This window comes from Myiozetetes cayanensis, unplaced genomic scaffold (assembly GCF_022539395.1).
Source record: "Myiozetetes cayanensis isolate MyiCay16 unplaced genomic scaffold, myiCay2020 scf17, whole genome shotgun sequence".
NCBI lineage: Eukaryota > Metazoa > Chordata > Aves > Passeriformes > Tyrannidae > Myiozetetes > Myiozetetes cayanensis.
Window position 1 is genome coordinate 5,980,324 of NW_026087378.1, and position 26,861 is coordinate 6,007,184.

Here is a 26,861-nt window from a genome sequence, read left to right on the forward strand (position 1 = left end):
GAGAAGAAAGAAAATGCTATAATTTAGCAGTGGCCTGACAGCAGTTGACCTTTACATGACAAGCAGAGCTCCTCAGCAGCACATGAAAGGTTTGTTTTGGTTTACATTTATTTTGTTCAACTTCGTCTCTCATAGGCAACCAAAGTGAAGCTGATTAGATCAGACATGCAGGATCTCTCAGCATCTTGAAGTAATCTGTGAGGAACCAGCAGCATGATAGTCATTAGGCAGCAGTTACTGCAAACAGCTTTGGGGAATTTGTCTCTACTAAAGAGAGTTCTGGTGTCAGAGGAAGGATTGGGAAAGCTTCAGCAAACAGGGTTTTGTTTGTCTTGGGAGAACTTTGGGGCATCTCACAGGGAAAGTTACAAGTGACTGGTGGAAATGACCCCATTCAGCTTTTTACATGAGCCCTTTGGAGACTGTCACTCTTCCAGCTTTCCTGTATCTCTTCTAACTAACCCTTTGCTAAAATACAAAGTCCTGGCTCCGTCCTTGCTACATTTATCAGAGCACAAAGCATGTTTCCTGCTGAAAAAAATATGAAATTCCACCAAAACCATAGAACAATTAGGCACAGGGATGCGACTGGAAAGATTTATCCATGCCTTTTTCACACGTACATTGACTTGTTCAGATAGGGACAACTAAATTGCCTTTAAAAGTCCTTCAAGGGCTCCTACAACTTCAGAGGGTCAGAAATGCTCATCAAACTGTGTCCTGAAGCATGAAGCATCACAGAAGTATCTGAAAAAGTTTGCAAAACTTTGGGATACGGTGTTTGGAATATCCTCACCCCATCCGCTGTATGAGGTCTGTTCTTCAACCTGTTCCTGTTGGCAGGACCTTTCCTACAGAGCTTTTCCCAGCAGGAGCCATGACACACAGGAGGGCTGAAGCTCCAGCCCTGACTCACACCCAGGTGGACTCCCAGTGGCAGTGCCCTGGAGGGATCTGCTCTTCCAGGCAGACACAGAGAGGCTCTGACAGTGCTCTGAGCCTTGGCCCAGCCTTATCAGCCTCTTTACCCAGATGACTCAAAGGAAATACCAGCAGGCTTTGAAGCTGCTGAACCAGGCAGCAAAATCCTGCCAGCTCGGCACCATTCCAGTCCCAGCAGGAAGAGAGTGAGAGCACTGCTCCATACCCAGGGTAACACACTCTTCCAGGCATTAGCCTGTGCATTTGTGTTTGTTTGATGGTGTCAGAGCAGGACAGCGGGATCTGGCCGTTTGTCAGAGATGATGGCCATGTTTTATGATATTCCAGGCTTTTTCACAGCCTCCTGACGTCAGGAATCTGTCATGTAATGATCCGGTTCCGCAGGGAAACCTCCAAAGAGAGTCAGTTCATCATCACAGCCTCCTGTCTTCTCAACACATTGTCCAGGTGGGAGAACTGGATCAGGAGAATAGTTTTGAGTAGATTGCTTAAGAACAGTGTCACTGCTGGGAACAGAACCAGAACACTTCATTGCCACGTTACCACTTTTATGTCTGGTACAGCAGTGGATAAAGTACTTTGGAAATGTTAGGAAGACATTCTTTCACATCTTTAAAGCAGAAACTTCTGTAGATCCTGGAGACCAAATAATGCAGTGATGAAGCAGAACTTTTAAAAAATTTTATTTGTCTTTTTAGTTCAAATTGGATTGGGCAGTATCCAGTGGGTTTTGACATTAAAAGGGAAATGAGCAGAAAGACCATGCAAATAAAATTTTTCCTGGCAGTTTTTTGGTTTAGATCTGAATTAGAACTCACTAATTACAATCAGAATATAAGGTGTATTTGTATGTTCACCTTAAATGGTACCAAGGCAATGTCAACATGTGTGTGCTGTCAGCAGTGGGTATACATGCACTCAGGTTCATATTTGTGACCGTATCAGCTAGACAGTCTCACCAGAAATGTCTGGATTCACAGTCCAGTCTAACCCCAGCCTGCAAGTTCTGACCATTTGCTGGGTGTTTTCCCACGTCAGCCAATATCCAAGATCACGATCATTGCAACACACCTGTAACTGGAGGCCTGGGGTACAAGCAGTCCCACTGCTCTCTTCCCTGACACTGTAACACCATTTCCCCCAGCACATGAGCCTTCCAGCATCTTTGTCCATCACCCCCCCATGTGACATTAACTCACTCCTTGCAGTTTTCCCCACTCTGGCAGCACAGTTCATGTTGATCTCCACTGGCTGTCAGTCCATCCCTTTGAATTTCTGCTGGTGCTCTCACTGTGAAACAACTTTGCACGTAAGCACTCAGCTGCTTTTGACCTGACAAGGCTGAACTGCCATGAACCCAAAAGCACATGGAGCAGCTCTGGAAAAGGGCAAACTCGTTTTACTATGTGAAGCAGGATGCAGTATTCAGCATTACAAGCAATAAAGCCGTCATCTCCCCTGCCCTGCTGCTGTAACAAGGTACTTGCTTTCCAAGAAGCAGAAGAACAGTGGGTGGTGGCAGGGCAGTCACAGGGATGGGCCATTTCAGTCTGTGGAGCATGTCAGCATCACCAAACTGCTGCCCCTTGGGATGTCCTATTCAGCTGTCACCCCACGGTCCTGAGTAGCTCACAAGCGAGGTTTTCACCATCAGCCATAAAGTGCTGTGTAGCCAATGTTTGCATAACTATACCTCTCTCGACCTAGGGGCATAAAAGAAAGTATAACTGGCATTGCCAACACTGAAACATGCTAGAAATTGTAGCATGTGATGTGCAGGCACTTGGTTGTTGCAGTGCCACGAGTGTCAGTACAGATAACAAATCCACAGCTCCCTACTACTCACTGACATCCTGCCCCTGCTACACATTTCATAGGCAGTTACTGAGTCCATCAGTCCATCAGAACCAAAGTTCATCTGCAAGCAAAACCTCTATCCCTAAAGACATCAGGAGCCTCATGTAGCCCTGCAGCTACAGTGTGAAAGGCATGAGGAATGTCAGCACCTCCATGAAAGAAACACTCTCTTCTTTTCAGCTCTTCAGTGCAGTAAATGAGCTGCAAAAACCTCTCCAAGGCTCTTAGTTCCCAAGGCAGGCTCTTGGTTTTATTAGAACATCTTGGACGGAATCTCGTCTCAGTTACACTGATAAAAATCCGGTTATGCTACTACAGACAACTGAAGTATTTCAGACACATCCTGGTGTGGCTCAGAGAAGAAAGTGTCCATGAACTCACAAGGGACTCCCCCAGGGAAGTTGATAAACAGCATCTGGGAGCACAGGAATCCACAGTTTGGATAAAAGATTGTGTACAAGTATCATGTGTCAAGCCATTCACATCGCTCTGTTAACAGATGATGACAAGATTAGGTAGACCTTTTCCAGTTCATGTTTGTGTTTCTCTTGCTCTTGAAACACAGTGTTTTGGCTGGGGAACCATGATAGAAAATGATAGGGGATTCCAAGCTGAAAATAACTGAGCAGCCACATATTCAGGCTCTGGCCAGAGTCCAGAATTGGTAAAGTAGGTTCATCACTGTGACTTTAATTCATTTTTAGAGGAAGGAAGAGAGGCAAAGCAACTAAAGGTTTATATAGTTCCCAGGATGGGCTGCAGGAGCTCATCAAACTGTAACATGAGTGTTGCTACCACAGTTTTAATCTTTTCTTAGTAGAAACAAGTGAAGACTGAGGGATAGACCATAGCCCAGCACAGGCTGCAGTCTTCACCTGAACTTCATCACATGTCCAGAATGCTGGAACACTCAGTAATTTGGAGTCACTTTGACCCTTGTCTCTGTGAGCTGTAGGATCAGAAACAGGGGATACCCTGAGCTGGTCTTGCTGTTGCTGTGTCATGTAACCGTGGCTTAGCTGAGACATGGTGAGTCACTGTTTCCCAAGATACTGTCAGAGACCAGTGAGAGCCCAAAGGGATAAGACAAGGCCAAGCTAAAATGACACTGCAGTTTGAAGAGCTAAATGCAGTTTTAGGATGCTTGATTGGGTTAGAGACCCTGTAGCCTCCCACTACAGATCTCAGAACCATCACAGGTCCGTGATGCCACCTTAAGTTTGTTCCCAGCCCTAAGAAATGGGGAGATGTTTGTCCCAGGGAGCTCTCTGCTCTATCAGTTATCATCTGTTTTCCCTCAGCTGGCACACTGTGTTTTATGCTCTGGGTAGTTCAGCAGCAGCACACTTTGGACACAGCCTGGTCCTGCTCCAAGCTCGGCATCGCGCCGAGGCGGTGGGTAATGATCACACCATCGTGGGCTGCCAGGGCAAGACTCCCAGGGATCCCTCTCCACGCTTCCTTGAGGATCATGCACACGCTGTACTGATTCTCATCTGTGGAACACAAGAACTGACATCTTGCCGAGGACACAGAACTAAAACCTAAAAGCATTTGAAGGCAAAAATAGCAGACCAAAAATTGAACATTTATTTTTCTTTTCATGACCGAGTGCCAGCAGATCGGGACGTGTGATTTTTGAACAGAGACACACAATTATGGTAACAGAGCAGCTGGACAGATAGTCCAGCCAGCAGTTTCTTGGGTACTGGTGCCCACATGAGACCTGGAAATCAGTCCCTCGATGACTCCAGCAAGGCCTTTCCAGGAACAGTACTTCCAGGCACAGATACAATACCAGGAAAGCTGAGGCTTGGGAATAAAGGGGAGGAGAAATAATCACGGTGTTTCAGAGAGAGCAAGTGAAGATTTCTGAGGTAAGATCAGAAAGGGGTCCTTGCAGAGCCCAGCTCTGTGCCTGCACCTGCAGCAATTTTGGGCTGTTTTCCTGCTTAGCAGCTTCTCCTGCTACAGGTGAAATTTGGATACCAAGCTCTAGCTGAGGTGAGAACTGAAGCAACAGCTTCAGAGAAGTCCTGAGTCAGTGATGTACAAAAACAGCACTGCCCCACAGCTTTGGCCTCATCCTCCAGGGACCTGTTGCGGGGCACATTGCCCTTCTCACCAGATCCCCTTACGCTCATGGATCAAGAAATACGGTTATACTTCTCTAACAGCTGAATTTAGGACAAGAGCAAGGAGCAGACCACAGTTCATCCATCACCTGGCAGCCCTGTCTGGAAGTGTCGTTCCTGTGACACCAGGAGAGGAAGGCAGGTCATCCTTGGCCAAGGCACCGTGTCAGCTCCCAAGGGGAAGCCTAAAGAATTGACTGGTTTAGGCAGAAGAGCCTGTTGAAAGATCAGTTGGACAGATAACCTGCTTCCTGCTGAAGGGCTGTTTGCTCTGCAAGTGTGTTTGTGGAGGGCTTTAGGTTTATTCTGGGCTATCAAGATGGGACTCACTACAGATTCCAAGAGGACAGAAAGTTCAAGGCCACTTAAGCATAACAACCTGTCATTTATCAAGGGCTTGTCTCTTTGGTGAGCTCAGTGTAGCCCTCACCCACTGCAGTGAAAAACCATGCCCAGAAGGAGGGTGACGTGGCACTGACACACGGGCAGAGGTGGGTCAGCTGCTGAGCACTGGTGTTGAGTGCCAAGAATATTTTAACACCCAGGAGACAAAGTGTTGAACAGACATTTGTCATGTGCCTCTACTTTCTACTAATGTGAATTGCTTTCACCTGAAGTCTTTGTAGCTGTCTTGCATGTACTATTGCATTAGTAGCATGAAAAGGGATGTAATTGTCCCATCCTCGCAGTCTCAGTCAGGGATCTCTTGCTCCATCAGTGTAACCTATCTCATCTGTAACCTACGAAATCTCTGACTCATTTACACCCTCAAGTTATGCCTTTTCTATTCAAAACCAGATTTGAATTTTACAACGTTATGCCATAAATCAGTGACATCAGAAACAACGAACTCAAACTCTGAGGTTATAAAAAACTAACTCTGCATTAAAAAGGAGAATAATAACAGAAAAGCAGTTTTAGAGACCTGGAAGGAACTGCAGATCAAGGTCAGAGGAAGGTCCATGTCCAGCACTGGGCCAGTGATCTTTTTCTGTTTCTACACTGGCTGATTGGAAACCTTTAACCTTTCCAAAGCAGTCATGCAGCTACCAAATGAGTCAACAACATCAAATCTGGAAAAAACAGCCAAATGTTAAGTAATAATAATTACCTCTTTCTATGACATGTGGTGAACAGAGCAAAGTTCACCAGAGCGTGGTGGGAATTCTTCCTGGGTAATTGTTGAAGGCCTCGTGTGTGCGTCTGTGCTCACACACACCTTCCCCAGAGAGCCTCCCTTGTCTCTGCTGATGTGTATTTCCACCTTGGCAGCTCTAGGGAATTCACAGTGTTTTGTAAATCAGTCCAACAAACAGTGACACCTCTGCATGTGCCTCTCAGACTCTTCTCAGTCAGCCTTTACCACTGCTCCAAAGTCACCACAAGAATTCAAACATCCCACAGATAGGTCTGTTCAGCAGGCTGGGAAGGAATTTCCATTCAAAGAAACAGTCTATCTTCTCCTTCCCATCCCAAGATTTCAAAGCAAGAAGACTTTCAGAATCACAGCATTACTGAGGTTGGAAAAGACCTCCAAGATCATCCAGTCCAGTCTTTGACCGATCACCACCTTGTCAACCAGACCAGAGCTGTGATGTGGGATACAGGTTGCACAGCAAAGAAAGCAAGGACCAGGATGGGATGAATTTTCAGAGAAGTTTCCTCCCAGTGTGCTCTGCAAGACTGAGGAGATGATGGGAACTATTGGCAAGCTTCAGAAACCAGCCCAGACTTGCAAAACAGTCCTCTTATGATATCAAGAATTCAGGTACCACAAGTATCATTACATTTCCTCCATTTTTTTCCTGATCTTGGCTCTTTTGATACACATATGATGGAATCTGTGTGATGCACACTCTCCTTTAACCAGCTCACACTGCTTCTCCACACCATCCCTTTACCTAACAGTGACACTGCACAGAGCTGGGCAGGGATGATCATTATCCTCAAACTGTTTTCCTGAGAGCTGTATCCCTTTTTTTTATTTTTATTTTTTTAATTATTTTTTTTATTTTTATTTTTTAAAGTTCAGCCCTTCTCAAGAGGCTGGAGAAAATTCAAGATCAACACATACTCCACATGCTGAACTGCCTTTGTTTATCACCAATTCTGTTATTTTCTTCCCCTGGAGCTTAGAATTTCACAAGAGCAAGTTTTGTTGAGAGGCCACCTCTTTTGCTTTCCTGTTCCTATGGCACACTGTGGTCAGTGAGGGTGGATGGGACTGCCAACACCACAAGGAACATTGAGAAACGAACGGCAAGTGGAGGTCAGCAGTGTCAGAGCTGGAAAGCACCAACCCACCCCTCCAGGACAGGCAGCAGCTTCCTAGAGAGGCAATTTCAGAGCTCAAGTTGGCACTGGTCACAGGAGTAAATGAATCAGAAAATGAATGTGCCTTGCCAGGTGGACAATAAAGATAAAATCATGATTTGAGGATGTTTAGCTTTTTGTTGAACTTCAAGAGAATGAAGGGTTCAAGGCAAATGCATTCAATCAGTGTTAGAGATCTTTCTGTTTCTGTTTTATGGAACCAAAGGTCTGTGTCTGACCAGGAGTTTCAAGAAATGAAGGATTCCTGTGGTGAAGGCTGAGATGAAATTTAACTGTGTTTTATGGACATTAACATATTTTTTGCTTTTAAAACAACTGTGAGAAGACCAGAGGCTCAGATGAAACTGGCTCAGGGGATGGTCTGTTGTCAGGTGGGTTCTAAATCTGAGTGTTTGATTCAGGGTTGAACAGCTCAGGAAATCACATTTCCATTCTTCTTACAAGCTTGTTCCACAGCCCTGCACAGCTCCCTGTTAGGAATTATTTCATGACATTATACTTTCCTTCAATTAGTCATTTTATTTGTCTTAACTAAAACCCTAATTGCTTTCCTTTTCTTGTTGGTGTGTATACCCTTCTTCTGTTTGCAGATGGTTGTCCTACTGGTCACTGGTTAATTTGTACCACTTCCATTTTCCTTCATATGTCAACAGCTTGAGGCTTTCCATTTATTTCCATTTATTGCATTTCTTTGGCTTTCTTCTCAGTGGAGAAAGCAAATGCTCCCCTGCACAGAGGAGCTCACTGCCTCAGCAGACAGCTGAGCAAGAATCCCCAACACCTCTGGGCTGAGTTGAAGGAGATTTCCCACCTCATGGCAGCTGAGAACTTTCATGTTGTTTGCCTTGAGATGCTCTCTCCATGCTGGCAAGAGATGTCAGAGCCACTGACATCTGCCTTTCAGCAAACAAAGGCAGGGAATTTATTTGCTCATTAAATATTTGAGGGTAAAGGGAGAAAAGCTCTGAAGCTTTCACGTGGTCAGATGTCTATAAGGTCTTCAGGGAATTGTTATAGGACCTTCCGGTACCTAACGTCGCTGCAGGAGAGTGGAGAGGGACTTTGGACAAGGGATGATGAATCTGTCTGGCTGAGTTACTCCCAGGCAGTTCTCACAGGTACCATTCACAGGAGCAGCTCCCTCATGCCCTGGAGTCAGCTGCTGGAGCTGATCTCAGCTAATCCCTAAATCCAGCTACACCCAGATACCAGTGCACAGTCTTTCTTTCTGCACTCACACCATTGATTGGTTTCTGTTAGGCTGGATTTAGCTTGGAGAGTCCTTGGTCTTGATTTTGAAGTTTCACATCCGAAGAGCTCATAATATAAGAATCACACTCTAGAAGCTGGCAAATCCTGTGGGGATTTGCACTGCTGCATAAATATGAATCCAAGGTCAGCCTGGGCACACACAGCCTGTCTACCAGAGACATTAGGAACCCAAACACACTTTTGGAGCTGGCTTTTAACCTGGGATGTCCCAGAGCCTGTGGCTGATGCATTGCCACAGCCAGCATTCTTCCAGGGAGGTCCTTTACCATGCTCTCTGCACCACTCCACTTTTCTTTTGCAGTGTTCTCTCTTGATCCCATAATAATCTGCCTCTACAGTCCAGTACCATTTAAAGACGTGTCCTTGTCCCATTTCCCCAGGGCACAAATAAATCCTAGGGCCAGAGGTGATGTGGGGGCTGGCGTGACACAGTGACAGATGCCAGCTGCAGGCTGATGGCACAGCTGCCTGCTCTGAGCATCCAGTCTTCTTGCCACTCCATGAAGAGAGCTAAGAACTGGGGGACAGATTTGGGCACTGAAGCCTGAATATTTATCTAAGATATGTACAGCCTTTCCCTCTGAAGCAGATGGTGCCTTCAGAAACATTCACCTACTTTTCTTCTTGCAGCTCCCCCCAGAACTCTTCCTTCCTCCCTCACTTGTTGAGCAAAGTGTGAAAGTGCAGCCACACTATGCAAAAAAACACATATTCCCATTAAGAAAATTACCTGTATTCACTCACTCCACCCCACCCAGATCTGTACCATGGGCAAAGCTGCAGAAGAGTAGAGGTGTGAGAGAAAGGTAGGAAGCACATGGGCAAATAAATTCCTTGGCTGTTACTCATACCATATTCTGCTCACTTAGATTTTATTAAAAGAGTATCTCCTCCTAAGCGTGTGAAAGAGGGAGTGTTTCCATTAGAGGAGCTGTGCTTGCAGAGTGTTCTCACATTTACTCACACCTCTGACTCATGAGCTCTCCAGGCATTAGCTGGGCTGATTTCAGTGGTTGCCACCTCCCCTGGAGAACCTGCAGGCGTGAGCAGCTCATGGAGATATTTAAACCTCTTCGCCTAAAACTGGCAGGGCTGAGAGTTGGATCCCTCAGCTGAGACTTCCCTGAACCCCACTTACATATCCCACTTGGGCAAAGGTGGGCAGAGAAGGCTGCCAGCCTTGGCTGCACTTGAGGCTGGGCTACTTGGTGTTTTCACCATCCTTGTAGCCCTCTTTTGGATGCTCTCTAACAGCTTTATATATATTTTTTTTAATATAGTGGTGGCAAAAACTGCCCACAGCAGGGAGGCAGAGCCAGCCCCACACTGCCTGAGTTGCCACGGTACCTGCACTGGCTGAGCTGCAGTTGCTGCCCAGGTGATGAATCATGTCTGAAAGAGGAGGCTCCACAGCCCTAGACCAAGCAGGGGTGGACAGATAGCTGGGAACAGTCACACCTCTCGCTGGTCCCACGTGCACAGCCCAGGCTGAGGATTTGGGAACCCCGGTGTGCGGGGGCAAGTCGCAGCATCTCAACAAGCTGCTGCACATCAGCTGCGTGTTGATAGCTCACCGTGAAAGAGCATGTGGCAAACTGCATGGCCATGGCAAACAACCTCAGCTTCACCTGTGCTTTGCTTCTCTACTGGTTGATTCATGGAACCACAGAATCACAGAGTTGTTTGGGTTGGAATGCACCTTAAAGATCATCTCGTTCAAACCCCCTGCCATGGGCAGGAACACCTCCCATCAGATCAAGTTGGTCAAAGCTTCTTCTTAAAACCCTGCAGGCAGCAGTTCCTGAGTGCCACTCCGTAGGAACACATTTTGAGAAAATTAATATTTTATGCCACCATTAATAAACTTTTCATAACAATTTCCATGTGACTCCCTCTGGGACTCCAGGGAAAGTGTCAGCATTTTAATTTTATTCATTTGTGAACATGAGTCAGACTTTTTTTTTAATATTTAACCAACTCTGGACTCCCAGTTTGTCTCCTGACAAACACATTCTGTAAATGCAACTTTTTAGCTGTTCTCCAAAACATCCTTCCCTGCGTTCAGCTCCAGTAATGCCACAGAATGGCTGTGAGGTACCATTTTCTGAAATGCATCAGCAGTCTGGGAGTTCACAGATCAGAATTTTAATGGATTTGGGTGCTAAATGCTGACATCGAGGTGACTTCATTACTTGCTGAACAGTGATGCAGAAAACAAAGTGTCATGTAAGTTGGCTTTTAAAGTGGACTCATGTTCCTAAGGGATGTTGCTGCATTTGGGGACACAGTTCTCTGAGTCTTTCTCCTCTCTCCATATTTCAGTTTGTCAGGTGCTCACTTCGCAGCACTGACACAGGTTTTCAGCAGAACAGGATAATGCAGTTTCCCCCCTCTTAATTCTCAGACCTGGCTCCCAGCCACGAACAGCAACAAACGGGCTGGGCGTAACGTGGAGCTTTGAAGTCCCGAATCCCAACGACTTTGTTTTTGCAAAAGGCTCGTTTCCTTTTTTGCTGTTAGTGGGTTGCCTGGCGTCTTCCTGCAAGGGAGTGCAGTGCCCTTCACCCTGCAGGTCTCACAGCAGCCTGCATGCCCTCCCTTCCAATCCTGGGAGTATGGTGGATCCCTGGGCTGCTCTTTACTGCAAGCAGCTCACTCAAATGGAGTTTGCTGCATTTTGCATCTTTTGGATGCTGCCATTCCCAGTCAATCCTTGTTGTTTGTGGCAGTGTCCAAGGGGACTCCAGGTTAGATGACTCATTTCTCCCTCTGCGTTCCCCCAAGCTATCCCTTCCTTGCCTCTTGATCTTCCACCCTTCCACTGAGAACAGTTTTCATCTGGTCCTGGCTCTTCTCCTTCCCCACTTTCCCACTGCTCTTTATAGTCCTGTTCCTGGACAGTACTATCTCCTGCTCACCAACATGTTCTCTCTCAAGCCCTCTCCCTCCAAATGTAACTCACCCTGCCTTTTCCTATCCTTTCTGTGCAGCTTCCCACATGAACTGTCCTCCCATCAGTCACTGCCTCTGCTGCCAGTTTGTGTGGAGGAGAAAAGAACCAAAAAGTCTGAAGTGGGAATTCCTCTGCATTATTGTGAGGGTTTTCTCAACCCCTGCTTTCTCTCTGGTCAAACAGATTGCTTGTCTCATCTTCCCATGAAGTGGGATGCTGAACTGTGTCATCCGTGCTCATGCCAGAAGCCAAAACTCTTCTTTTTGCCTCTCCTGATTATTTTATAGCCAGAAAACTGTATAATAAGCTCTGGGAACATTAGACTCCAGGGAGAAGTTTGTGTCAATCTAAGGTACTTCACAAGCAAATTATCAGGATGTATTTCCCCCGCTTCACCTCCGCACAGTTTTTTGGATGTGTGTGTGATAAAGACCTTAAAAAGAAGGCCTCCTCTTTGGTAACTTCTTTCTCCAGTGAAAAAAATCATCCTGGCATTGGTTGGAATTTGAAAGAAGCAAAAGTCTCCCAAATATTTCTAATTGTCCCTGCCTATTTTCCTTTAAAACAAGCCTCTTGCCCTCTCCTCTCCCTGGGCACGGTCTATAAATAACCTTGAATGCCTGGCTCCTGGACTCATGTCCACATCTCAGGGAAGGTGTCTACAGTTACTGTGTTCAACTTGACCTCTCAAATTAGCTCAGCCATGAGAAGGCACAAAAGAACAGGAGTTATGTGACTGCTGATGTTTATTCCTGGGGAAATGGGAAGGAGGGGTGTTTCATAAGCGGCTCATGCTCTTTAATGCTGGTGGAAATGATGCTTTGACATCAGCAAGTGGCAGACAACTAAATCATAACTACAGAGATACAAACCAGCCCAGCCCAGGGCACTCATAGGCCCTTTGCCAGTGCCCTCCAGCCCCAGTAGCAGCCTGTTGCTATTCCACATGGCCCTGGCACTGGACCTGTAGCCCTACACAGGGGGTCACCACCTCTGCCCAGTTCTCAGCATTTCCAAAATGAACACACCAGCCTGGCATAAAATGTCTTGAATTTTTCCTTGCATAGCTGATGGATTTCATCCAAATGAACTGGTAGTGATAATTAGGAAGATATCGGGCAGCGTCCTCCCCCTTCCTGTTTTCCATCAAGCATCTCTCCTCCCGTGTGGCATCACCTCCTTGCCTGAGCAACCCTAGCCCAGGGTCTCCAGATGCCTTTCCGAGCAGAACCTGTCTGCTCTCCCTCTGGAGAAGGGAACAGTGAGCACTATGAATTAAGGGCCACCAAGGACCACCTGGATTGCTCACATATCTAATCTCTAAGAAAGAGCATGGACTTTGCCTTAGGAGAGCATGTTTTGCTAGACAAGAGCTCCCTGCTGTGTTACAGAGCATTTTCCAAAGCCCGTTAGAGTCAATGGAAAAGCTCCTGCTGGTTTAGATAGATTTAGGAGGAGGCCTTATTAGAGGGGATTTCACAGTGAATCCTTAAAATTTTGCATATGTGTCTGACTCTCCAGGCAAGATCAAGTCCTTTTAAGCACACTGAGTCTCACTCTTAAATCTTGTACCTTTTCATTTCTGGGACAGAAAAAAAATATTGAAGGCTGAGGATTAGAATATAATATAAGCTCACGTGTCTAAAAGCAAGTCCAGGAGGGGAAGCAGTAAGGAAATTATCCTGCTGAAACAGCTTTGACACTGAGCCTCCAAGTACCTGCTCAGTATTTCCAATCTGGAATCCTTACTTGCTCTTCCCCCAACTGCTGATAAACTATGCACAAACTGTGAGCTCCAGTTAAATACTCAGACAGGCATTTTATGGCCTCATGAGTCTCTCACGACAGTTTTAGCTCCAATAATGAATTAACTTCTTTCAAAACTGTCAAGAATTTAACAAAAGCCTTAGAAGTGCATTGCTAAATCCAGAAATTTCCTGTAGAGCCAAGTCCTTGCTGACTCTTGTATATCCATCAGGGACATCACAGAAATACATTCAGACCATAATCTCATTGCTGATCACCTGAGACTGATTAAAATGCTGATCTTGGACATGTGATAGAGAGCTCTACAGCCCCAGGGCTGCCCAAGTTGTCTTATGGAGCATGTTTTGTGCTCTCCAGGGTACTCTGAGGCTGCTTAGACACTGAAGTCAACAGGAGATTTTGGAGGGCGGATGAAGGAGTAAAGTAAAAGGTTGAGTAAAGTAAAGTAAGTCATGTGAGGAGGGGCTGAGGGAGCTGGGGGGGCTCAACCTGGAGAAAAGGAGGATCAGGGGGGACCTTCTCACTCTCTGCAACTCCCTGACAGGATGGGGGAGCCAGGCAGGGGTCGGGCTCTGCTCCCTGGGAACAAGGAACAGGACAAGAGGAAATGGACTCCAACTGTGCCCAAGAAGGTTCAGGTAGGGATCAAGAAGAATTTTTTCATGGAAAGGGTTGTCAGGCATTGGAAGGGGCTTCCCAAGAAGGTGGTGGAGTCCCATCCCTGGAGGTGTCCAAGGAATTGACTGGATGTGGCACTCAGTGCTCTGGTCTGGGTGACAAGGTGGGGATGGGTCACAGGTTGGACTTGATGATCTTGGAGGTTTTTTCCAATCCTAATGATTCTGTGAATCTAGTTTGCTATGCCCCAAATATAAACCAAGAATAGAGATTTTGGGCAAACACAGAGCAGCTACTCCCCAGTCATTGCCAGTGATGGACTCCAGGGCCAGAGGGGGTCTCAGTACAGGGAACAGCCTGTGCCAAGGAACTCTGCAGGCAAGGAGTTTGCATTTTTCCTCACAGCAATCCTGGGGAGCAACCAAGCTCTGTTTAAAGCTGGCGGAAGCACTGCTGGCACCAGGCTCTTCATAGAGTTTCTCAAGGAAAGAAAATTCAGAACACCAGGAAGAGAAGAAAAAGCCCCATGAAAAGTAAAAGGTCTCTGCCAGGGGCTCCCAAGAGCACACAATGAGTCTCAGTTGCTCCATAGTGATCTTCCTTGCCAGTTGCAGGCAGGCAGCTCTCTTTAGTGCCAGGACACTTCTGTTCCCTATTCAGAAAGTGCTGGTTGGAGTCCCAGGACTTGGAGCCATCTGCACTTGCTCAAAAGTTACAAATGAGGGCATGTCCTCAGCTACTGCATAAACAACCCTTTGCCATGGGACTTCTCCTGCAGTTGGATACTATCTCTACAGTGTGTGCTCCAGGACATCCTCCAAAAGCTTTGGGACTACTACAGGCAGGAGGTGGAACAGAGAAACAGCCAAATATCCTCGGCTACAGGAAATCTGTTTCCATCCTAGTCTGGCCTTCACCCAACACAGTGTCTCTGGGCTCTGGAAATTAGGAAAGGGAGATGGCACCCTGTTCCCTTAGGCTCTGCTGATCCATCTGCTTCTCCAGGCTTCCACCACCTCTAGATTTAATTTATAAACTTCTGTTATGGCACAACATTCTCTACCTCTCCCCTGCTGAAATACCTTACCACCAGATGAGGTGCAGGTCCCTGGCACATCCCACCTGGGACACCTCAGCAGCAATTCCTGTTTGGCAGATGCTGGAGGACAGAGCTGCTTCCGAGAACATCCCAGACGTCAGAGGGGCCGGTGGCTGGCACTGCCACTTTGCTGAGGGAGGAAGGAGAATGGACACGGTGAATCACTGCATGGAGGGCAAGGCACCACTTCTGACAAACAGAACATAGAGGAAACTTAATTTTTAAAATATTTACCTTGTCCCGAGAACATTTGGGCCATGCAGTTATTAAGGGATACAGGCACAAATATTAAGGGGTTTTAATTAAGGGATACAAGCACAAATTGGGTGGCTTACAGCAAAGTCAATTAACACTCACTAAAAGGCAATGTTATCTTAAAGACCCTTGGGAAATTACTTTGTTTATCCAATATAAAATAATAACACATGGTCGATCTAGCCACTGCCAGCTCACGAATCCTGCAGCTTTCTGCAGCCAGCAGCCAGCTCGTTTTCACAATCCCCTCAAGAAGAAGTTAATTTTACTGTTTCCCCTTTTCCAGATGAGAATAGTGAAGCAAAATGAGGGGAAATTACTTGCTTGGTTATCAAATTACTCTGCCCTAGTTCCCTGCGTCCTGGGAAGAGGCAAGGATAAGTGATCTGAAAAGCCTAGAAAGGAGACTCAAATCTGCAACTTTGCCTTTATTTTTGCACACAGGTAACCTCATATTTGATATGTGTATTTCTACCCACTGCACAGGCATCCCAAGTGGTTCAATGCCCAGGCTGCACCATGTTCTTGTGTTCAGATGGCACCATGAGAACACCTCTGACTGATGACTGCTATGTGCCCAGCAGACACAGCCACCTGTCACTGCACTTGCCATCCTCCTGGCCCTCTGCTCCTGGAACAGACAGCAGCTCTGGGAGTGATTTTGTGCTGAGGAAAAGAGAAAGACAAAATAGCCCCCAGATTGGAATGAAACTAGTTGTCATAAGAGAAAAAAGGAAAGAACAGTTTTTCACAGAGATAATTTTGAGGTGACATTTAAGGTGCTCGGTGGTTTTAGGCAAAATTGACTCAAAATTGTTGGCAGGGAAAATTGTGTGGCAGGTTACATAAATGCACAGTATTCTGCAATATGGAAAAGGGGAAATTTATTACATAGACCCAACTGAGGTGCTTTCAGAGCATGAAATGGCAGAGTTCAAATTCTCAGAGTCCTGCATGGTGCTGCATTCAGCAGAGGTACCAAGGTCAAGACTTGCAATCAGGAAAACCTAACACATTTTTTACTACAAAACCCATGTTTCTAAAGTAAATGTTCAGTGTTTACCAAGCCAGAATCCACATGCCAGAATCTGAGGAGAAACACTGGGCTTCAGATTGGTAACCTCAGGTACATGAGCAAAGAAGGGTTTTCTCCCCAAGCATTCCTTTCTGTGGGACCCCCATAATTCTGTAACAGTGGAGCTGAGCAGGGCATAGAGCTCTGTGTATAACTCAGACCTCTGCCCAGGTGATCTCTGTAATTTAGAGGTGGGAGAGGGTATTGGGTGCTTCCACACCCCTCAACAGAGATTGTTAGGTTACAGGAAAATCCTGGAGAGCTTCCAAAGAGCCGATGAAGTGCCTGTATCCTTCAGCAGGCTGGGAGCAGAGTCTGCTCCTGGACAGTGCCAGGGCCTTTGCTCTGTTGTTCTCTTTTTTCTTTTCTTCATTCTGGTTTTTCCACTGAAGCCCCATTTTCCAGCTCCTGGAAATCCTCACAACACCTTCATCTCCAAAACATGGAGAATGGTGGGAAAGGTTGAGTCTTCCTGTTTATGAGCAGAGAAAAGCCCTTCCTGGCCAACTCCTGTTCCACCTCCTGGTCAGCATAATTAACATTCATAATTGTTTTTCCAGGCAAAAATGTAAAGAAAACATTTTTCCTACTGCTGAAGACATGAAAGGCAGGATACAGAATATAAAAACATGTTTGGAACTCCTCTAATGCTTAACACATAACTCATCCATCTCTATGTATATCACTTCTCCCCAGATCTCAGGACACTTCCTCTGTTCTTTTCACAGGCTGCAGCTTTCAGCAGTCACTAGGACACAGCTTGTGGAAGGGATGATGATGACCAACAAGCACAAAAGTCAATTTGGCAACAGTTTCCTGAATTTCCAGTGGTCCCTAACACCATCTCCCTAACACCAGATTCTCCTGACACTAACACTAGTGTCTAGGGTTGCATTCAATGCTGGCAAGAGTTTCTCTATGCCCATCCCTGGGCTGCTTCCAGGGCAACCTGAAGCCAAGCAAACTCCAAACCACAGAGGTGCAGAGGCTGTGCCTGCAGACACAATCTTCATGCACAAGGGGAGCATCATCTGGAGAGCAGCTGTCCACAGATACACTGGAGGTCTGGGGCTGGGCTCCTTCCTTCCAGCACTTGGGCCTGAAAACGTGCCTCTGAATTTTGTTATCATGGATTATAAACAGAGCTAAGAGATGAAAGCATTAAGTGGTGATGTAACAGGCTGCAGTGGATGTAAGTTATTCTTTGACAGCAAGACCTCACACACACACACACACAGAGCCCTTATCTCTGAGCTTCCCTGCAGTGCAGCTTATCGTGTAAAATGCTTTCAGGAGAAACCAGCTTCCAGTACAAAAGGGGGCTCAATACCTTTACTTACAGCTCCTCTTTGATGATTCATTGAAGGTAGCCATCCAGATAGTCCTCATTTATTCAAAAAGAACTGAGCAGAATCTCAATTGCATTCCCCCTCTGGAAAGTTCTGTCCTGGGGTATTTTCCTTCCAATGCAATCACTGAATTATTTCCAAGAATTTTGCAACTGGCTCAGCCACCCATTTTCATTTGCTAACTAGCTCTTTGCTGATTAAACAATACATTAAGGCTCCCAGGACTTTTTATTTATTTTTTAAATAAATTGAATACTGATGAAGGAATAGAAATAGTTTCAACACCAACACACCCTCCCACGCACACACACACTGCGAGAGCCAGGCTTACAACTCCTCTGCAGCACGGGCAGGACTGGATATCAGTTGCCCAAGAATGAGTTGAGAACTGGTCAGGACTGGGCCATTTCTTCCTAAGAAAGGGGAGAAAATGAATGAAGAGAAATTAGCAGATATTTGGGGGAGGTGGGCTGGCTGTTCCCACTGGGATGAGAGAGAGAAGAAATAGCTGTTGCTGGAGAGAAGGGTGACTCTGCTACATGCACCTGTCCCCACACCACTGCTGGGAGCAGCAGCAGCCTGTTTGGCTTTCCAGGGCCCTGGTGTAGGCAGGGTAGCATCCAGGGCTCTTTTCTTCTCCTGGGAAGCTGCTGAACAAGGTCGCTGCCTCCTCTGATGTGGAGGATCACATCCAAAATTATGCAACTCAAAAGGAAAAAACATCATTTATGGAAGCAAATTAAGGACTAATTCCCCTAAATTGCCCATGATGTGAAGAGCAGAGCGTACTGAGTCCCACAGATCACAGAGATGAGCAACAGCCTATTAAGGTGTCATCACAATATCTACACAAACAGAGCTCTTCAATTGGCAGTAGAAACAGCTTTAAAATCTATTTTTTGGCTGGCAATTAATCTCTTGGGAAGAATAACTAACTTTTAAAATATTTGCTTTGGTTCTCATGGAACAGAAGGAGTGTTAGCCCTGGCTTGGGATAGTCCTTGATTATGTTCAGGCTCTCCAGCCCATCTCTGTGCTGCCCAGCCCTGCAATGTGGGTCAGCAGGAACGAGGTGCTGTGGTCTCAGTCCTCAGGTCCCTTCCAGCACTCGCTGCAGGTCGAGACTGGATGTCCCCATAAAAAAGGAGAGATTTTCATGTTGTGCTTGTACAAGGTTTAGACTTCATCCCTACAGACTGAGCCAGTTCACCTGTGAGCAAAAGAAACTTCCACATTTGAAATCATCAAGGATGCCACTGTCTCAATATGAATCCTCAAGTCTTTGGTATTTGTACATTTTTAAATACAATGCTTCGTGATTGCCAACTAATTAGAGGAATCAATCAGGCTGCTTTCATAAAAACACTGTTGGTGAAGAAATTTTGATTCTCAATTACTAGGGAAAATACTGGATGTATGGAAAATTAAGTGCTGCTGGGGAAAATTTATGCTCCTACTTGATTGCAGGCATAAAATTAGAGCCTATTTGTTTTTTGAAAGAAGACTAATGGTGTCCAAAAATTTCATGTTGAAGAGACAGATAAATTTACAGATAGAAAACTCCTCCCAGTGACAGGCTGGCAAACTGGTTTGGCAGACTGACATTCTGCTCTGATCACTGGTGATGTCATTTTCCAGCAGGTTGACTGCTGGCACTGAAATGCCAAGAGTAATTAAAAATCTGATTTCCTCCAGTGTCCCAAATCATACTCGCTGGGACGTGTTCCTTGCCATGTGAATATCTCACTAAGCTGAGCTAAAGCCAGAGTGTATGAGATTTTCTGGCTGCCTCAATTTCAAGAAGCGCTTATGGTAAACTTTTATTTTAGCTGAAGCATTAAAGTTTTCACATGTCCAAAGACTGCTCTAACACCCAAGAATTGACCCTGGAGGGATTTGGGTTTATTTGGCCATCAGTTTGTTGGCTTAAAAAATTCTTTAACGAGTTCCTTAGTGCCACCTTCTCTATATCTGATTGATGCTTAACACACCGGATCCCAGCTGTGGCCAGGTCTCCTGAACCTTTTAACACACATACCCGTGTGTGTGCAGCATTAAACCTGACTTACCACTACAAACTGCTGCTCTTGATGCTCTGAAAAAGTGCAATGCTTTCTGGCTCTTACTGTGCCATAGCCTCTTTGTATTTTCTCATCAAATCCCCTCAACCACCCTCCAAGCAACAGGGAATACCTTAAACGACATCACCACCGACAATGAAACAAGCTGGATGTCAGGACTGGGGGACAAGCGTTCAAAAGCGATGCAGAATTTCAGGGCATAGCATCAGAGAGAGCGTGATTGATGTTTGCATGGGGACGAGCGGCAGGCACAGCCTTTTAAATGGTTTTGAAGCCTCGGTGATTAGTAACAGATTATAGAATATCTCTCCGGGGAGCCTGTGCTGCATATCTCCAGCAAGCACAAATGGGCTTGAATGGCTCGCCGACGGGAGGCATTAATTAGTGATTTACACCCCGTTTGCCCCTGGGGACAGCCCGATTGCCACACGCCTGGGAATCAGAACAAGAGGATGGGGACAAAGCCTGGCTTGCAGGGCCTGGCCACTGCTCCGGTGCAGCCACAGCCCGAGCCTTCAGCCACGGTGAAAGTTAGAGCTGTGCTGGGAGGTGTGGGCAGGATTCAGGACTAACCCTGCCTCGCCTCATGGGGTTCCTCTCTTGGCAAAAGCTCTTAAGCCATCTTGCCACCTTTGGCTTCCGGATACCTCTGCAAAGTGCCCTTAGTAGACCTGTAAGACAGTTTTCCCTTTAAGGGAATAATGGCATCACTAATAATTTTGCTGCTTAGGGTGACACACCCATAGGATGCAACTGGGGCTTATGCAAGTTATGTAGCGCACTAAGTGATCCTCCAAAATAGCTATAATTAAAGGCTTAACCTCTGGCTTTCCCTGGCATTCTCCGTCAGTCAGACATCCAAATTTCAGGTGTATAACATTTTATTGTTGCTTGAAACTTACATTAAAAGTTCTCTGAGTAGCAATGCTCCTTGCTGGGGCTGCAGATGAGAGGCTGCCAGGCCTTCCAAGGTCATTTCAGGAGGCAGCAGGAGGAACAAGGTGTGGATGCTGCACAGCCTCCCCACCTTCCATGGAGTGATGGACCACCCATGTCCTTTTTAAAATACAGTTTTACGGGTGAAGAAGGAAGATAATCTTGGCAAGAAACTCCTGTTGAGACTTCACTGTAAACTGCCTCATGTGATGCACATCAGCAGGATTTGCACAGGGAAGAGCCCCCAGCACAGTGCTGTTTGCTCAGTTTTGCATTTTACTTGCTCTGGTTACCTTGGGAATGCAGCAGGATTTTGTTATGCCTGTTTCTACTTAACCAAGCAGCCCTTGCTACGTAATTTTTCTCTTGCAGTTAATGGCAGACCATGGTCATGTCACAGCTTCAGCCTCTTTTAAACCCTGAGCAAGCAGCTCACCAGCTGCAGTGGAAGTCTTGGTGGGTTGTACAAAGCTGTCCCCTCAAAATAAGTAGGTAGATCAACACTTACCCTCTCCAAATGCTGAGATCACTAGGACAACCTCACTGGCCAAATCTAAGTTCCTCTCTCCTGCCAGTGAGTCACACATCCCACACTTCATCTCTCTCCGTGTGCCTCCATCATCCCTTCATGTCCTGTTTGGGGACAGGGAGCTCCAGGCACAGCTTGCACCCAAGTGCTCTCCCTGAAGCAGGAGCTGGTGGCCTGGCTGGGAGCAGCCCATGTCAGCATGGCCTGACCTGCTGGACAAATGGAGGTGTCAGCTGGGTCCATCATACTCCAAAACATTTACTTTTTTGCTGCTCCCCTTCACAAATTACTTTTCAGCCACAGTTTCCAAAGCAAGGCAAACAGACCTTGCACTGGGATGTCTTCCAACACAAAGATGAGACACATTGCTTTTCTTTAACTGGTTTGTTTAAGATATAGAAGCCAGTTCCACAGTGGGACTGGCCCCAGCTTGGTAAGCAGGCCAAGTTCCCATCCCCTGATAAATCATGGGCTGACTTGTGACACTGTTTGTGAAGCACTGCTGCAAAAAACCGTGAGCCCAGGGACACACTTCGCTCTCCCAGCACCTTCACCCTACACTTTGAAGTGATGGCCACCCTATGAACCTACAGTTGACCATTGAAGATCCCCTGTGGCATCCAAGCAGGCACAATAGCACCTAATCCTTGGTGCTCCAGCATCTTAAATGAAAGGGCCTTTAGCTGAAACAGAAGCTTGAGGTGCTGCCAAGTCCACAAAATGCTCCTGGGCTATATATCACCCAGTGGTTTGCTTACAGCCTCATTACAACCTCCTGGGCCAGCTCCCTGTAGCACCAGCACAGTGACTCTTCCTGGAAGGAAAAGGCTTAGATAAACTCCTGCATATCCTATTGTAAAAGAAGGTGGAAAGTTTCTTCCCTTCCAATGTAAGATTATGTCATACAGAACTTCGTGTTATGGACCTGGACAGCAAAAATGTGGCTGTGAGATGCAATTGAGGGAAGACATGTGTTTGTCCTGCCTGTTTTCAGAAGAAATATACCTTAAACAGTGACAACAGTGAAGTATTGAGAAGGTCCTGACCTTTCACTGTTTTTGAACCTCTTTCCCTTCCTCTCACAGGTGAAGGTCTCCAAACTGCCAGCACCCATGTCATCTGCTCAGGTCTCAGGATATGCAACACTCGAGAGAAAGTTATTTTTAGAATATTTTTTCAACAGATGATGGAAACTTTCTGTCATTTGCACAAACATAAAATGATTCTGGCCCATGCCCAAACATTTCTGGCTTCTTTTGAACTGTGTTCTCATCACCAGCCCCTATAACTCCAGTATCTCTTTGAAGTGTCAGCTCCTTCAAAACAGCCAGCAGTGAGGGAGAGCCTTTCACTGCTCCTGGGTAGAAACTGAAAGTGCAAGAGAAGTCTTAGTGCTCTGATGAGAAAGTGGAAGACAGAAAGTGGGAAGACAGAAATGCCCTCGAAGGTCAAGAACTGAGAGGGAAGCACATTCCCTGCATGTTCCTTCTTCAAAGAGCATGAAGACGATGGAGGCAGGGGAGAAGTTCTGCTGCATTCCAGGGAAACTGGGCATCATGCTGGGTAACACACCCTGAGTCCAGTAACAAATGCGTCAGATATATTTGATCTGATGCAAGAACATGGTGATGTTTGTTCTTTTTACTTTCAAGATAGTTTATTTGGGAAGGTTTTTCTTTAGAAGTCCATTTAAGACAGGATCATTGAGAAATTACTCTGAAATATTTATGCACAGTGATAACACAGAGTATTTGGCTTCAAGCCTAACAACACACTTGTTGTGAATTAATTCAGTGATAATCTTTATCAGTCTGGGGTATACACAGCAATAAACCTTCACTGTGGAGAGATAAATAACTGGAGTGATGCTAAGGCACTAAATCAACCTCAAAAACCTCTTTATTGCTTGTATTTTACCCTGCAGCAAGGCTTACTGAACCCATGCAAAAAGTGTCTGGAAAAGGAGAGTTGGAAACCTGGGATTTGAAGCTCCTGATGTAAAGGCAACACAGGCAATAGTGGAGGGCTGACTCCTGGAACATTCAGAGGGCTCAGCACCGAGGCACTTGCAGAGGAATTGGCTGCTGCCAGCCAGCCCCGCAGCTCATCCCTGGAAATGAATCGGAGCAATCCTTGTAACAGCACACAGTGAGTTACTCCTTCCCTCTTTAAACAGGGTGTGCTTCCAATAGGGACCCTAAAGCTTGAATAAATGCCTGGGTACAGCCCCTGCAAACAGGCACCAACTGCTGCCATGGTTCAGAGGCACCTGGGGGACCTGGTGTGAGGTGGGATCCAAGGAGAGCAGCCAGACCCACCAGGTTTCCAGAGGGAACAGTCTGCCCAAAGAGGTAGTGGAGTCCCCATCCCTGGTGGGATTCAAGAAATGGCTGGATGTGGTACTTAGTGCACTGGTCTGCTTGATCAGTCAAAGGTTGGACTCAATAATCTTGGAGGCCTTCTCCAGTGACTCTGATTCTATGAAAACAGTGAGAGTTGTTCATGTCTTATAGCTATCCAAGTTCTGGAGGTGTCTATTTTTAATATTCTGCCTTTCTCCCTATTGTTGGGTGTTTCTGAGCTGTAGAAAACACTGTTTCTGGCTGGAGAGTGGTTACTTGATATAAAAGCCAGCATTCCAACCTCATCACATTGGCAGCATCACAGCTTGCAAGCACTCAGTCTTTGTGGAGCAAAACCCACCCTGAAGGAACAGCAACCCTTTTGCTGCCAAGAAGCCATAGGAACAGCCCCTGCCTTTGTTACCTTGCAAACATCTGAGGCCAAGAAGAGGCATTTCCACAAGTATTCTTCACGGCTGTTTGCTTTAGCAATCAGTTAGTCAAGCCTTGGCACTGGTTATGGGCAAATAACCAGCACCTTTAGGGTAGGATATATTGTTCATCCTTGGTCAAACTGACCCCTGCTGCTGCTGTGGAGCTTGCACTGGACTGGGATGAGGGAATAAAATACATGCTGCTGCTTCCGATCAAGCAAATTAGAAACCCAATTATTTTAATAACTTTTTCTCTTTGTTTAATTAATTAATTAATATTTCAGGATGCCAAGAACTTACACAACAGTTACCTGGGGCCAGGATGGTTCGGTTTCCCAAGCAGACTGTTTATGCTAAAGACTTGCAATTTGTCAACAGGAATCAAATTCCCATGGTGTATAAAGGGAGAAACCATGGCATTTCAGCATACTTCCTTCACCTGGCTCAAATCAATTTCCTCTGAGAATAATACCACGGGGGAAAGATTGGTTGAATAAGACAGTTGGAAAAAGCAGAATTTATCCCCTGTCTCCTTTCCCCTGTACTGCAACACTTGCCTAAATTGTTTAGGGAAGAGGTTTTTCATGCCATGTACATTGGGTTTGGATCTCAGTTTAGATAGACCAGTAATTACCCCTTTTTTATGTCATATATTTATGATGAGACCCTTGGGACTTTTTTAAGACTTGGAAACATTTACAGTGAAAGAAGAGGTATTGGTCCCTATTGCTTTTTTAAACCTATTTTTATTTTTTAGAGTAAAATATAATATTATTAAATATAATATTAACATGATAACATTAAAAAATCATCTTCTGCCAGCCACATGTACAATAACACACAGATATCTTAGAGGTCTTTTCCAAGCTAAATGATTCTGTCTTTCTGTTATAACAGTGCAGTGATGCAGTGGTGGATTACAGTCAGTAAGAGAATAATGTGACTTTTGGCATGTTTTCAGCAGATAATTTTTCCCTAAAAAATTTGAGGTTGTAGCCAAGTGAATTTGTCATCATTTGTGGTCAAAGCTGCACATTCTGTATCTGATAATGCCAGAAGAAATGTTTAATTATTCCATCTATTTTTGTTGATGTTGACAACAGTTGCCATCAATTGGGCAACATTTGCTGACCACTAACATCCAGGTGTTTTTTATATACACACTGGAGAAGAACTGTGTTGTTTCCAGATACAATTGTGAGGGCTCTACTGGTAGATATTAGGGTTTTTTAATACCATGTGCTATATATAAAATATCAAACAATTCAGGGATAATCTAAGACCTTAAATAAGTCATGTCATACATATATATATTCATTCTACTCACTGTTAACATCAAAATATCATTATGTGCCAACTTAATATTACTCAAACATTTTTCAAGTTTATGAAGGTTTCTGCCTTTCTACCAGACCTGGTAATGAGTTTGCTTTGAAAAATTGTTCTTTCCAAACTTTATCTTTAGTAAATATCTGATATCTATGAGGACAAACATGCATGTCTGCAGTGTAATATGAACCCACAAGCATTCTTCTTCTCGGAATCTGAGAATCACAGACTGGTTTGGGTTGGAAGGGACCTAAAAGATCATCTCATTACACCCTCTTGCCACAGGCAGGAACACCTTCCACTGGACCAGGTTGTTCTGAGCCCTGACCAAGTGTTCAAGGTCAGGTTGGATGGGACTTGGAGCAACCTGGTCCTGTGGGTGTCCTTGCCCCTGTCAGGGTGTTTGGAAGGGGATGACCTCTAAGCTCCCTTCCAACCCAAACCATTCTGTGATTCTATGATTCCATGAAAAGTTTAAAAAAAAAAAGAAAAAAGGTGCCTTGGCACCTTCTTGTCTTTCCTTTCCTTCCTTAAGGACCCATACCTGCTATGCAAGTGAGCGTCTCCACTTGTTAGAAATTTTTATATTTTTAATAAAGTATGAGAAATGTCAGACTCATAACAAAATAACAGGGGCAAATTCCTGCTCCTGTAATCTCACTGCTGCCCACCAGCTTGTGTCCAGGATAAGTTCAGTCCCTCATTTTCATTCCAATAACAAAGCATAACTCTAATAGCAGTACCTACACCGGAGGGTCATTAGTATGCCTGGAGCATTTTGCATATGAAGGCATATGAAATATCTTTCCACAGCAAAGCTATCACATGAATTAATGTTCCTTCTTCATTTCCCCATGCAGCAATTTCACACTTGAGGGATAAAGCATCCCTCGTGCCAGGGAATGTTCCCCACTCTGGAGCCCAGCAGGGTCCTGAGTTTATGGCAAATCAGCGCTGCTGTAAAGCAGATAATTGATGAGCAGAGAGACCTGGTGCTGTGGGGTGGTCTGTGCCAGCATCTCCCTTTTCCCTCTGTGGACAGCCCTCTGACAACTGCTCTTCAGACTCCGAGGCAGTGACATGTTGTCATTAACCACCTCAGTGTGTGAGTTAATTACAGCAAACAGAGGTACAGCTCAGAGTGGAGGCCAGAAGGCAGCACCCACAGCATTGGAACAACTGAGGATGCTCAGTCCTACTGGTCTATAGAAAACCAAGAAAATTATAATCTTGTCCTAAAGCCTAACATTCCTGGAAATTTATCTCCCTTGCAAACACAGCTAAATTCTGCCCCACCCACCAACTCTGGGGTAAATCCCAGGACAAAGCCCTCACCTACTCTGGCTGTGAGGGTGATGAGGCCCTGGCACAGGTTGCCCAGAGAAGCTGTGGCTGCCCCATCCCTGGAAGTGTTCAAGGCCATGTTTGACAGGGCATGGAGCAACCTGGTATAGTGGAAGGTGTCCTTGCCACAGCAGAGGGTTGGGAACTAGATGAGCTTTAAGGTCACTTCCAACCAAAGCCATTTTGTGATTTGGTGTGAGAGAGAAGTGG

The 26,861-nt window shown here is 45.6% G+C and overlaps 2 long non-coding RNA genes across 10 annotated transcripts in view; one reads left to right on the forward strand and one right to left on the reverse strand.

Annotated features, from left to right (window-relative positions):
• LOC126638555 (uncharacterized) overlaps positions 1–22,336 on the forward strand; it is a 39,857-nt gene extending 17,521 nt beyond the window's left edge. Inside the window, exons 2-3 of the long non-coding RNA XR_007628630.1 lie at positions 13,805–13,898; positions 22,288–22,336. This is a non-coding gene — a long non-coding RNA (uncharacterized LOC126638555). The remainder of the gene's footprint in view (positions 1–13,804; positions 13,899–22,287) is intronic.
• LOC126638554 (uncharacterized) overlaps positions 1–26,861 on the reverse strand; it is a 1,011,613-nt gene that overhangs the window by 46,282 nt on the left and 938,470 nt on the right. The window lies entirely within an intron of this gene.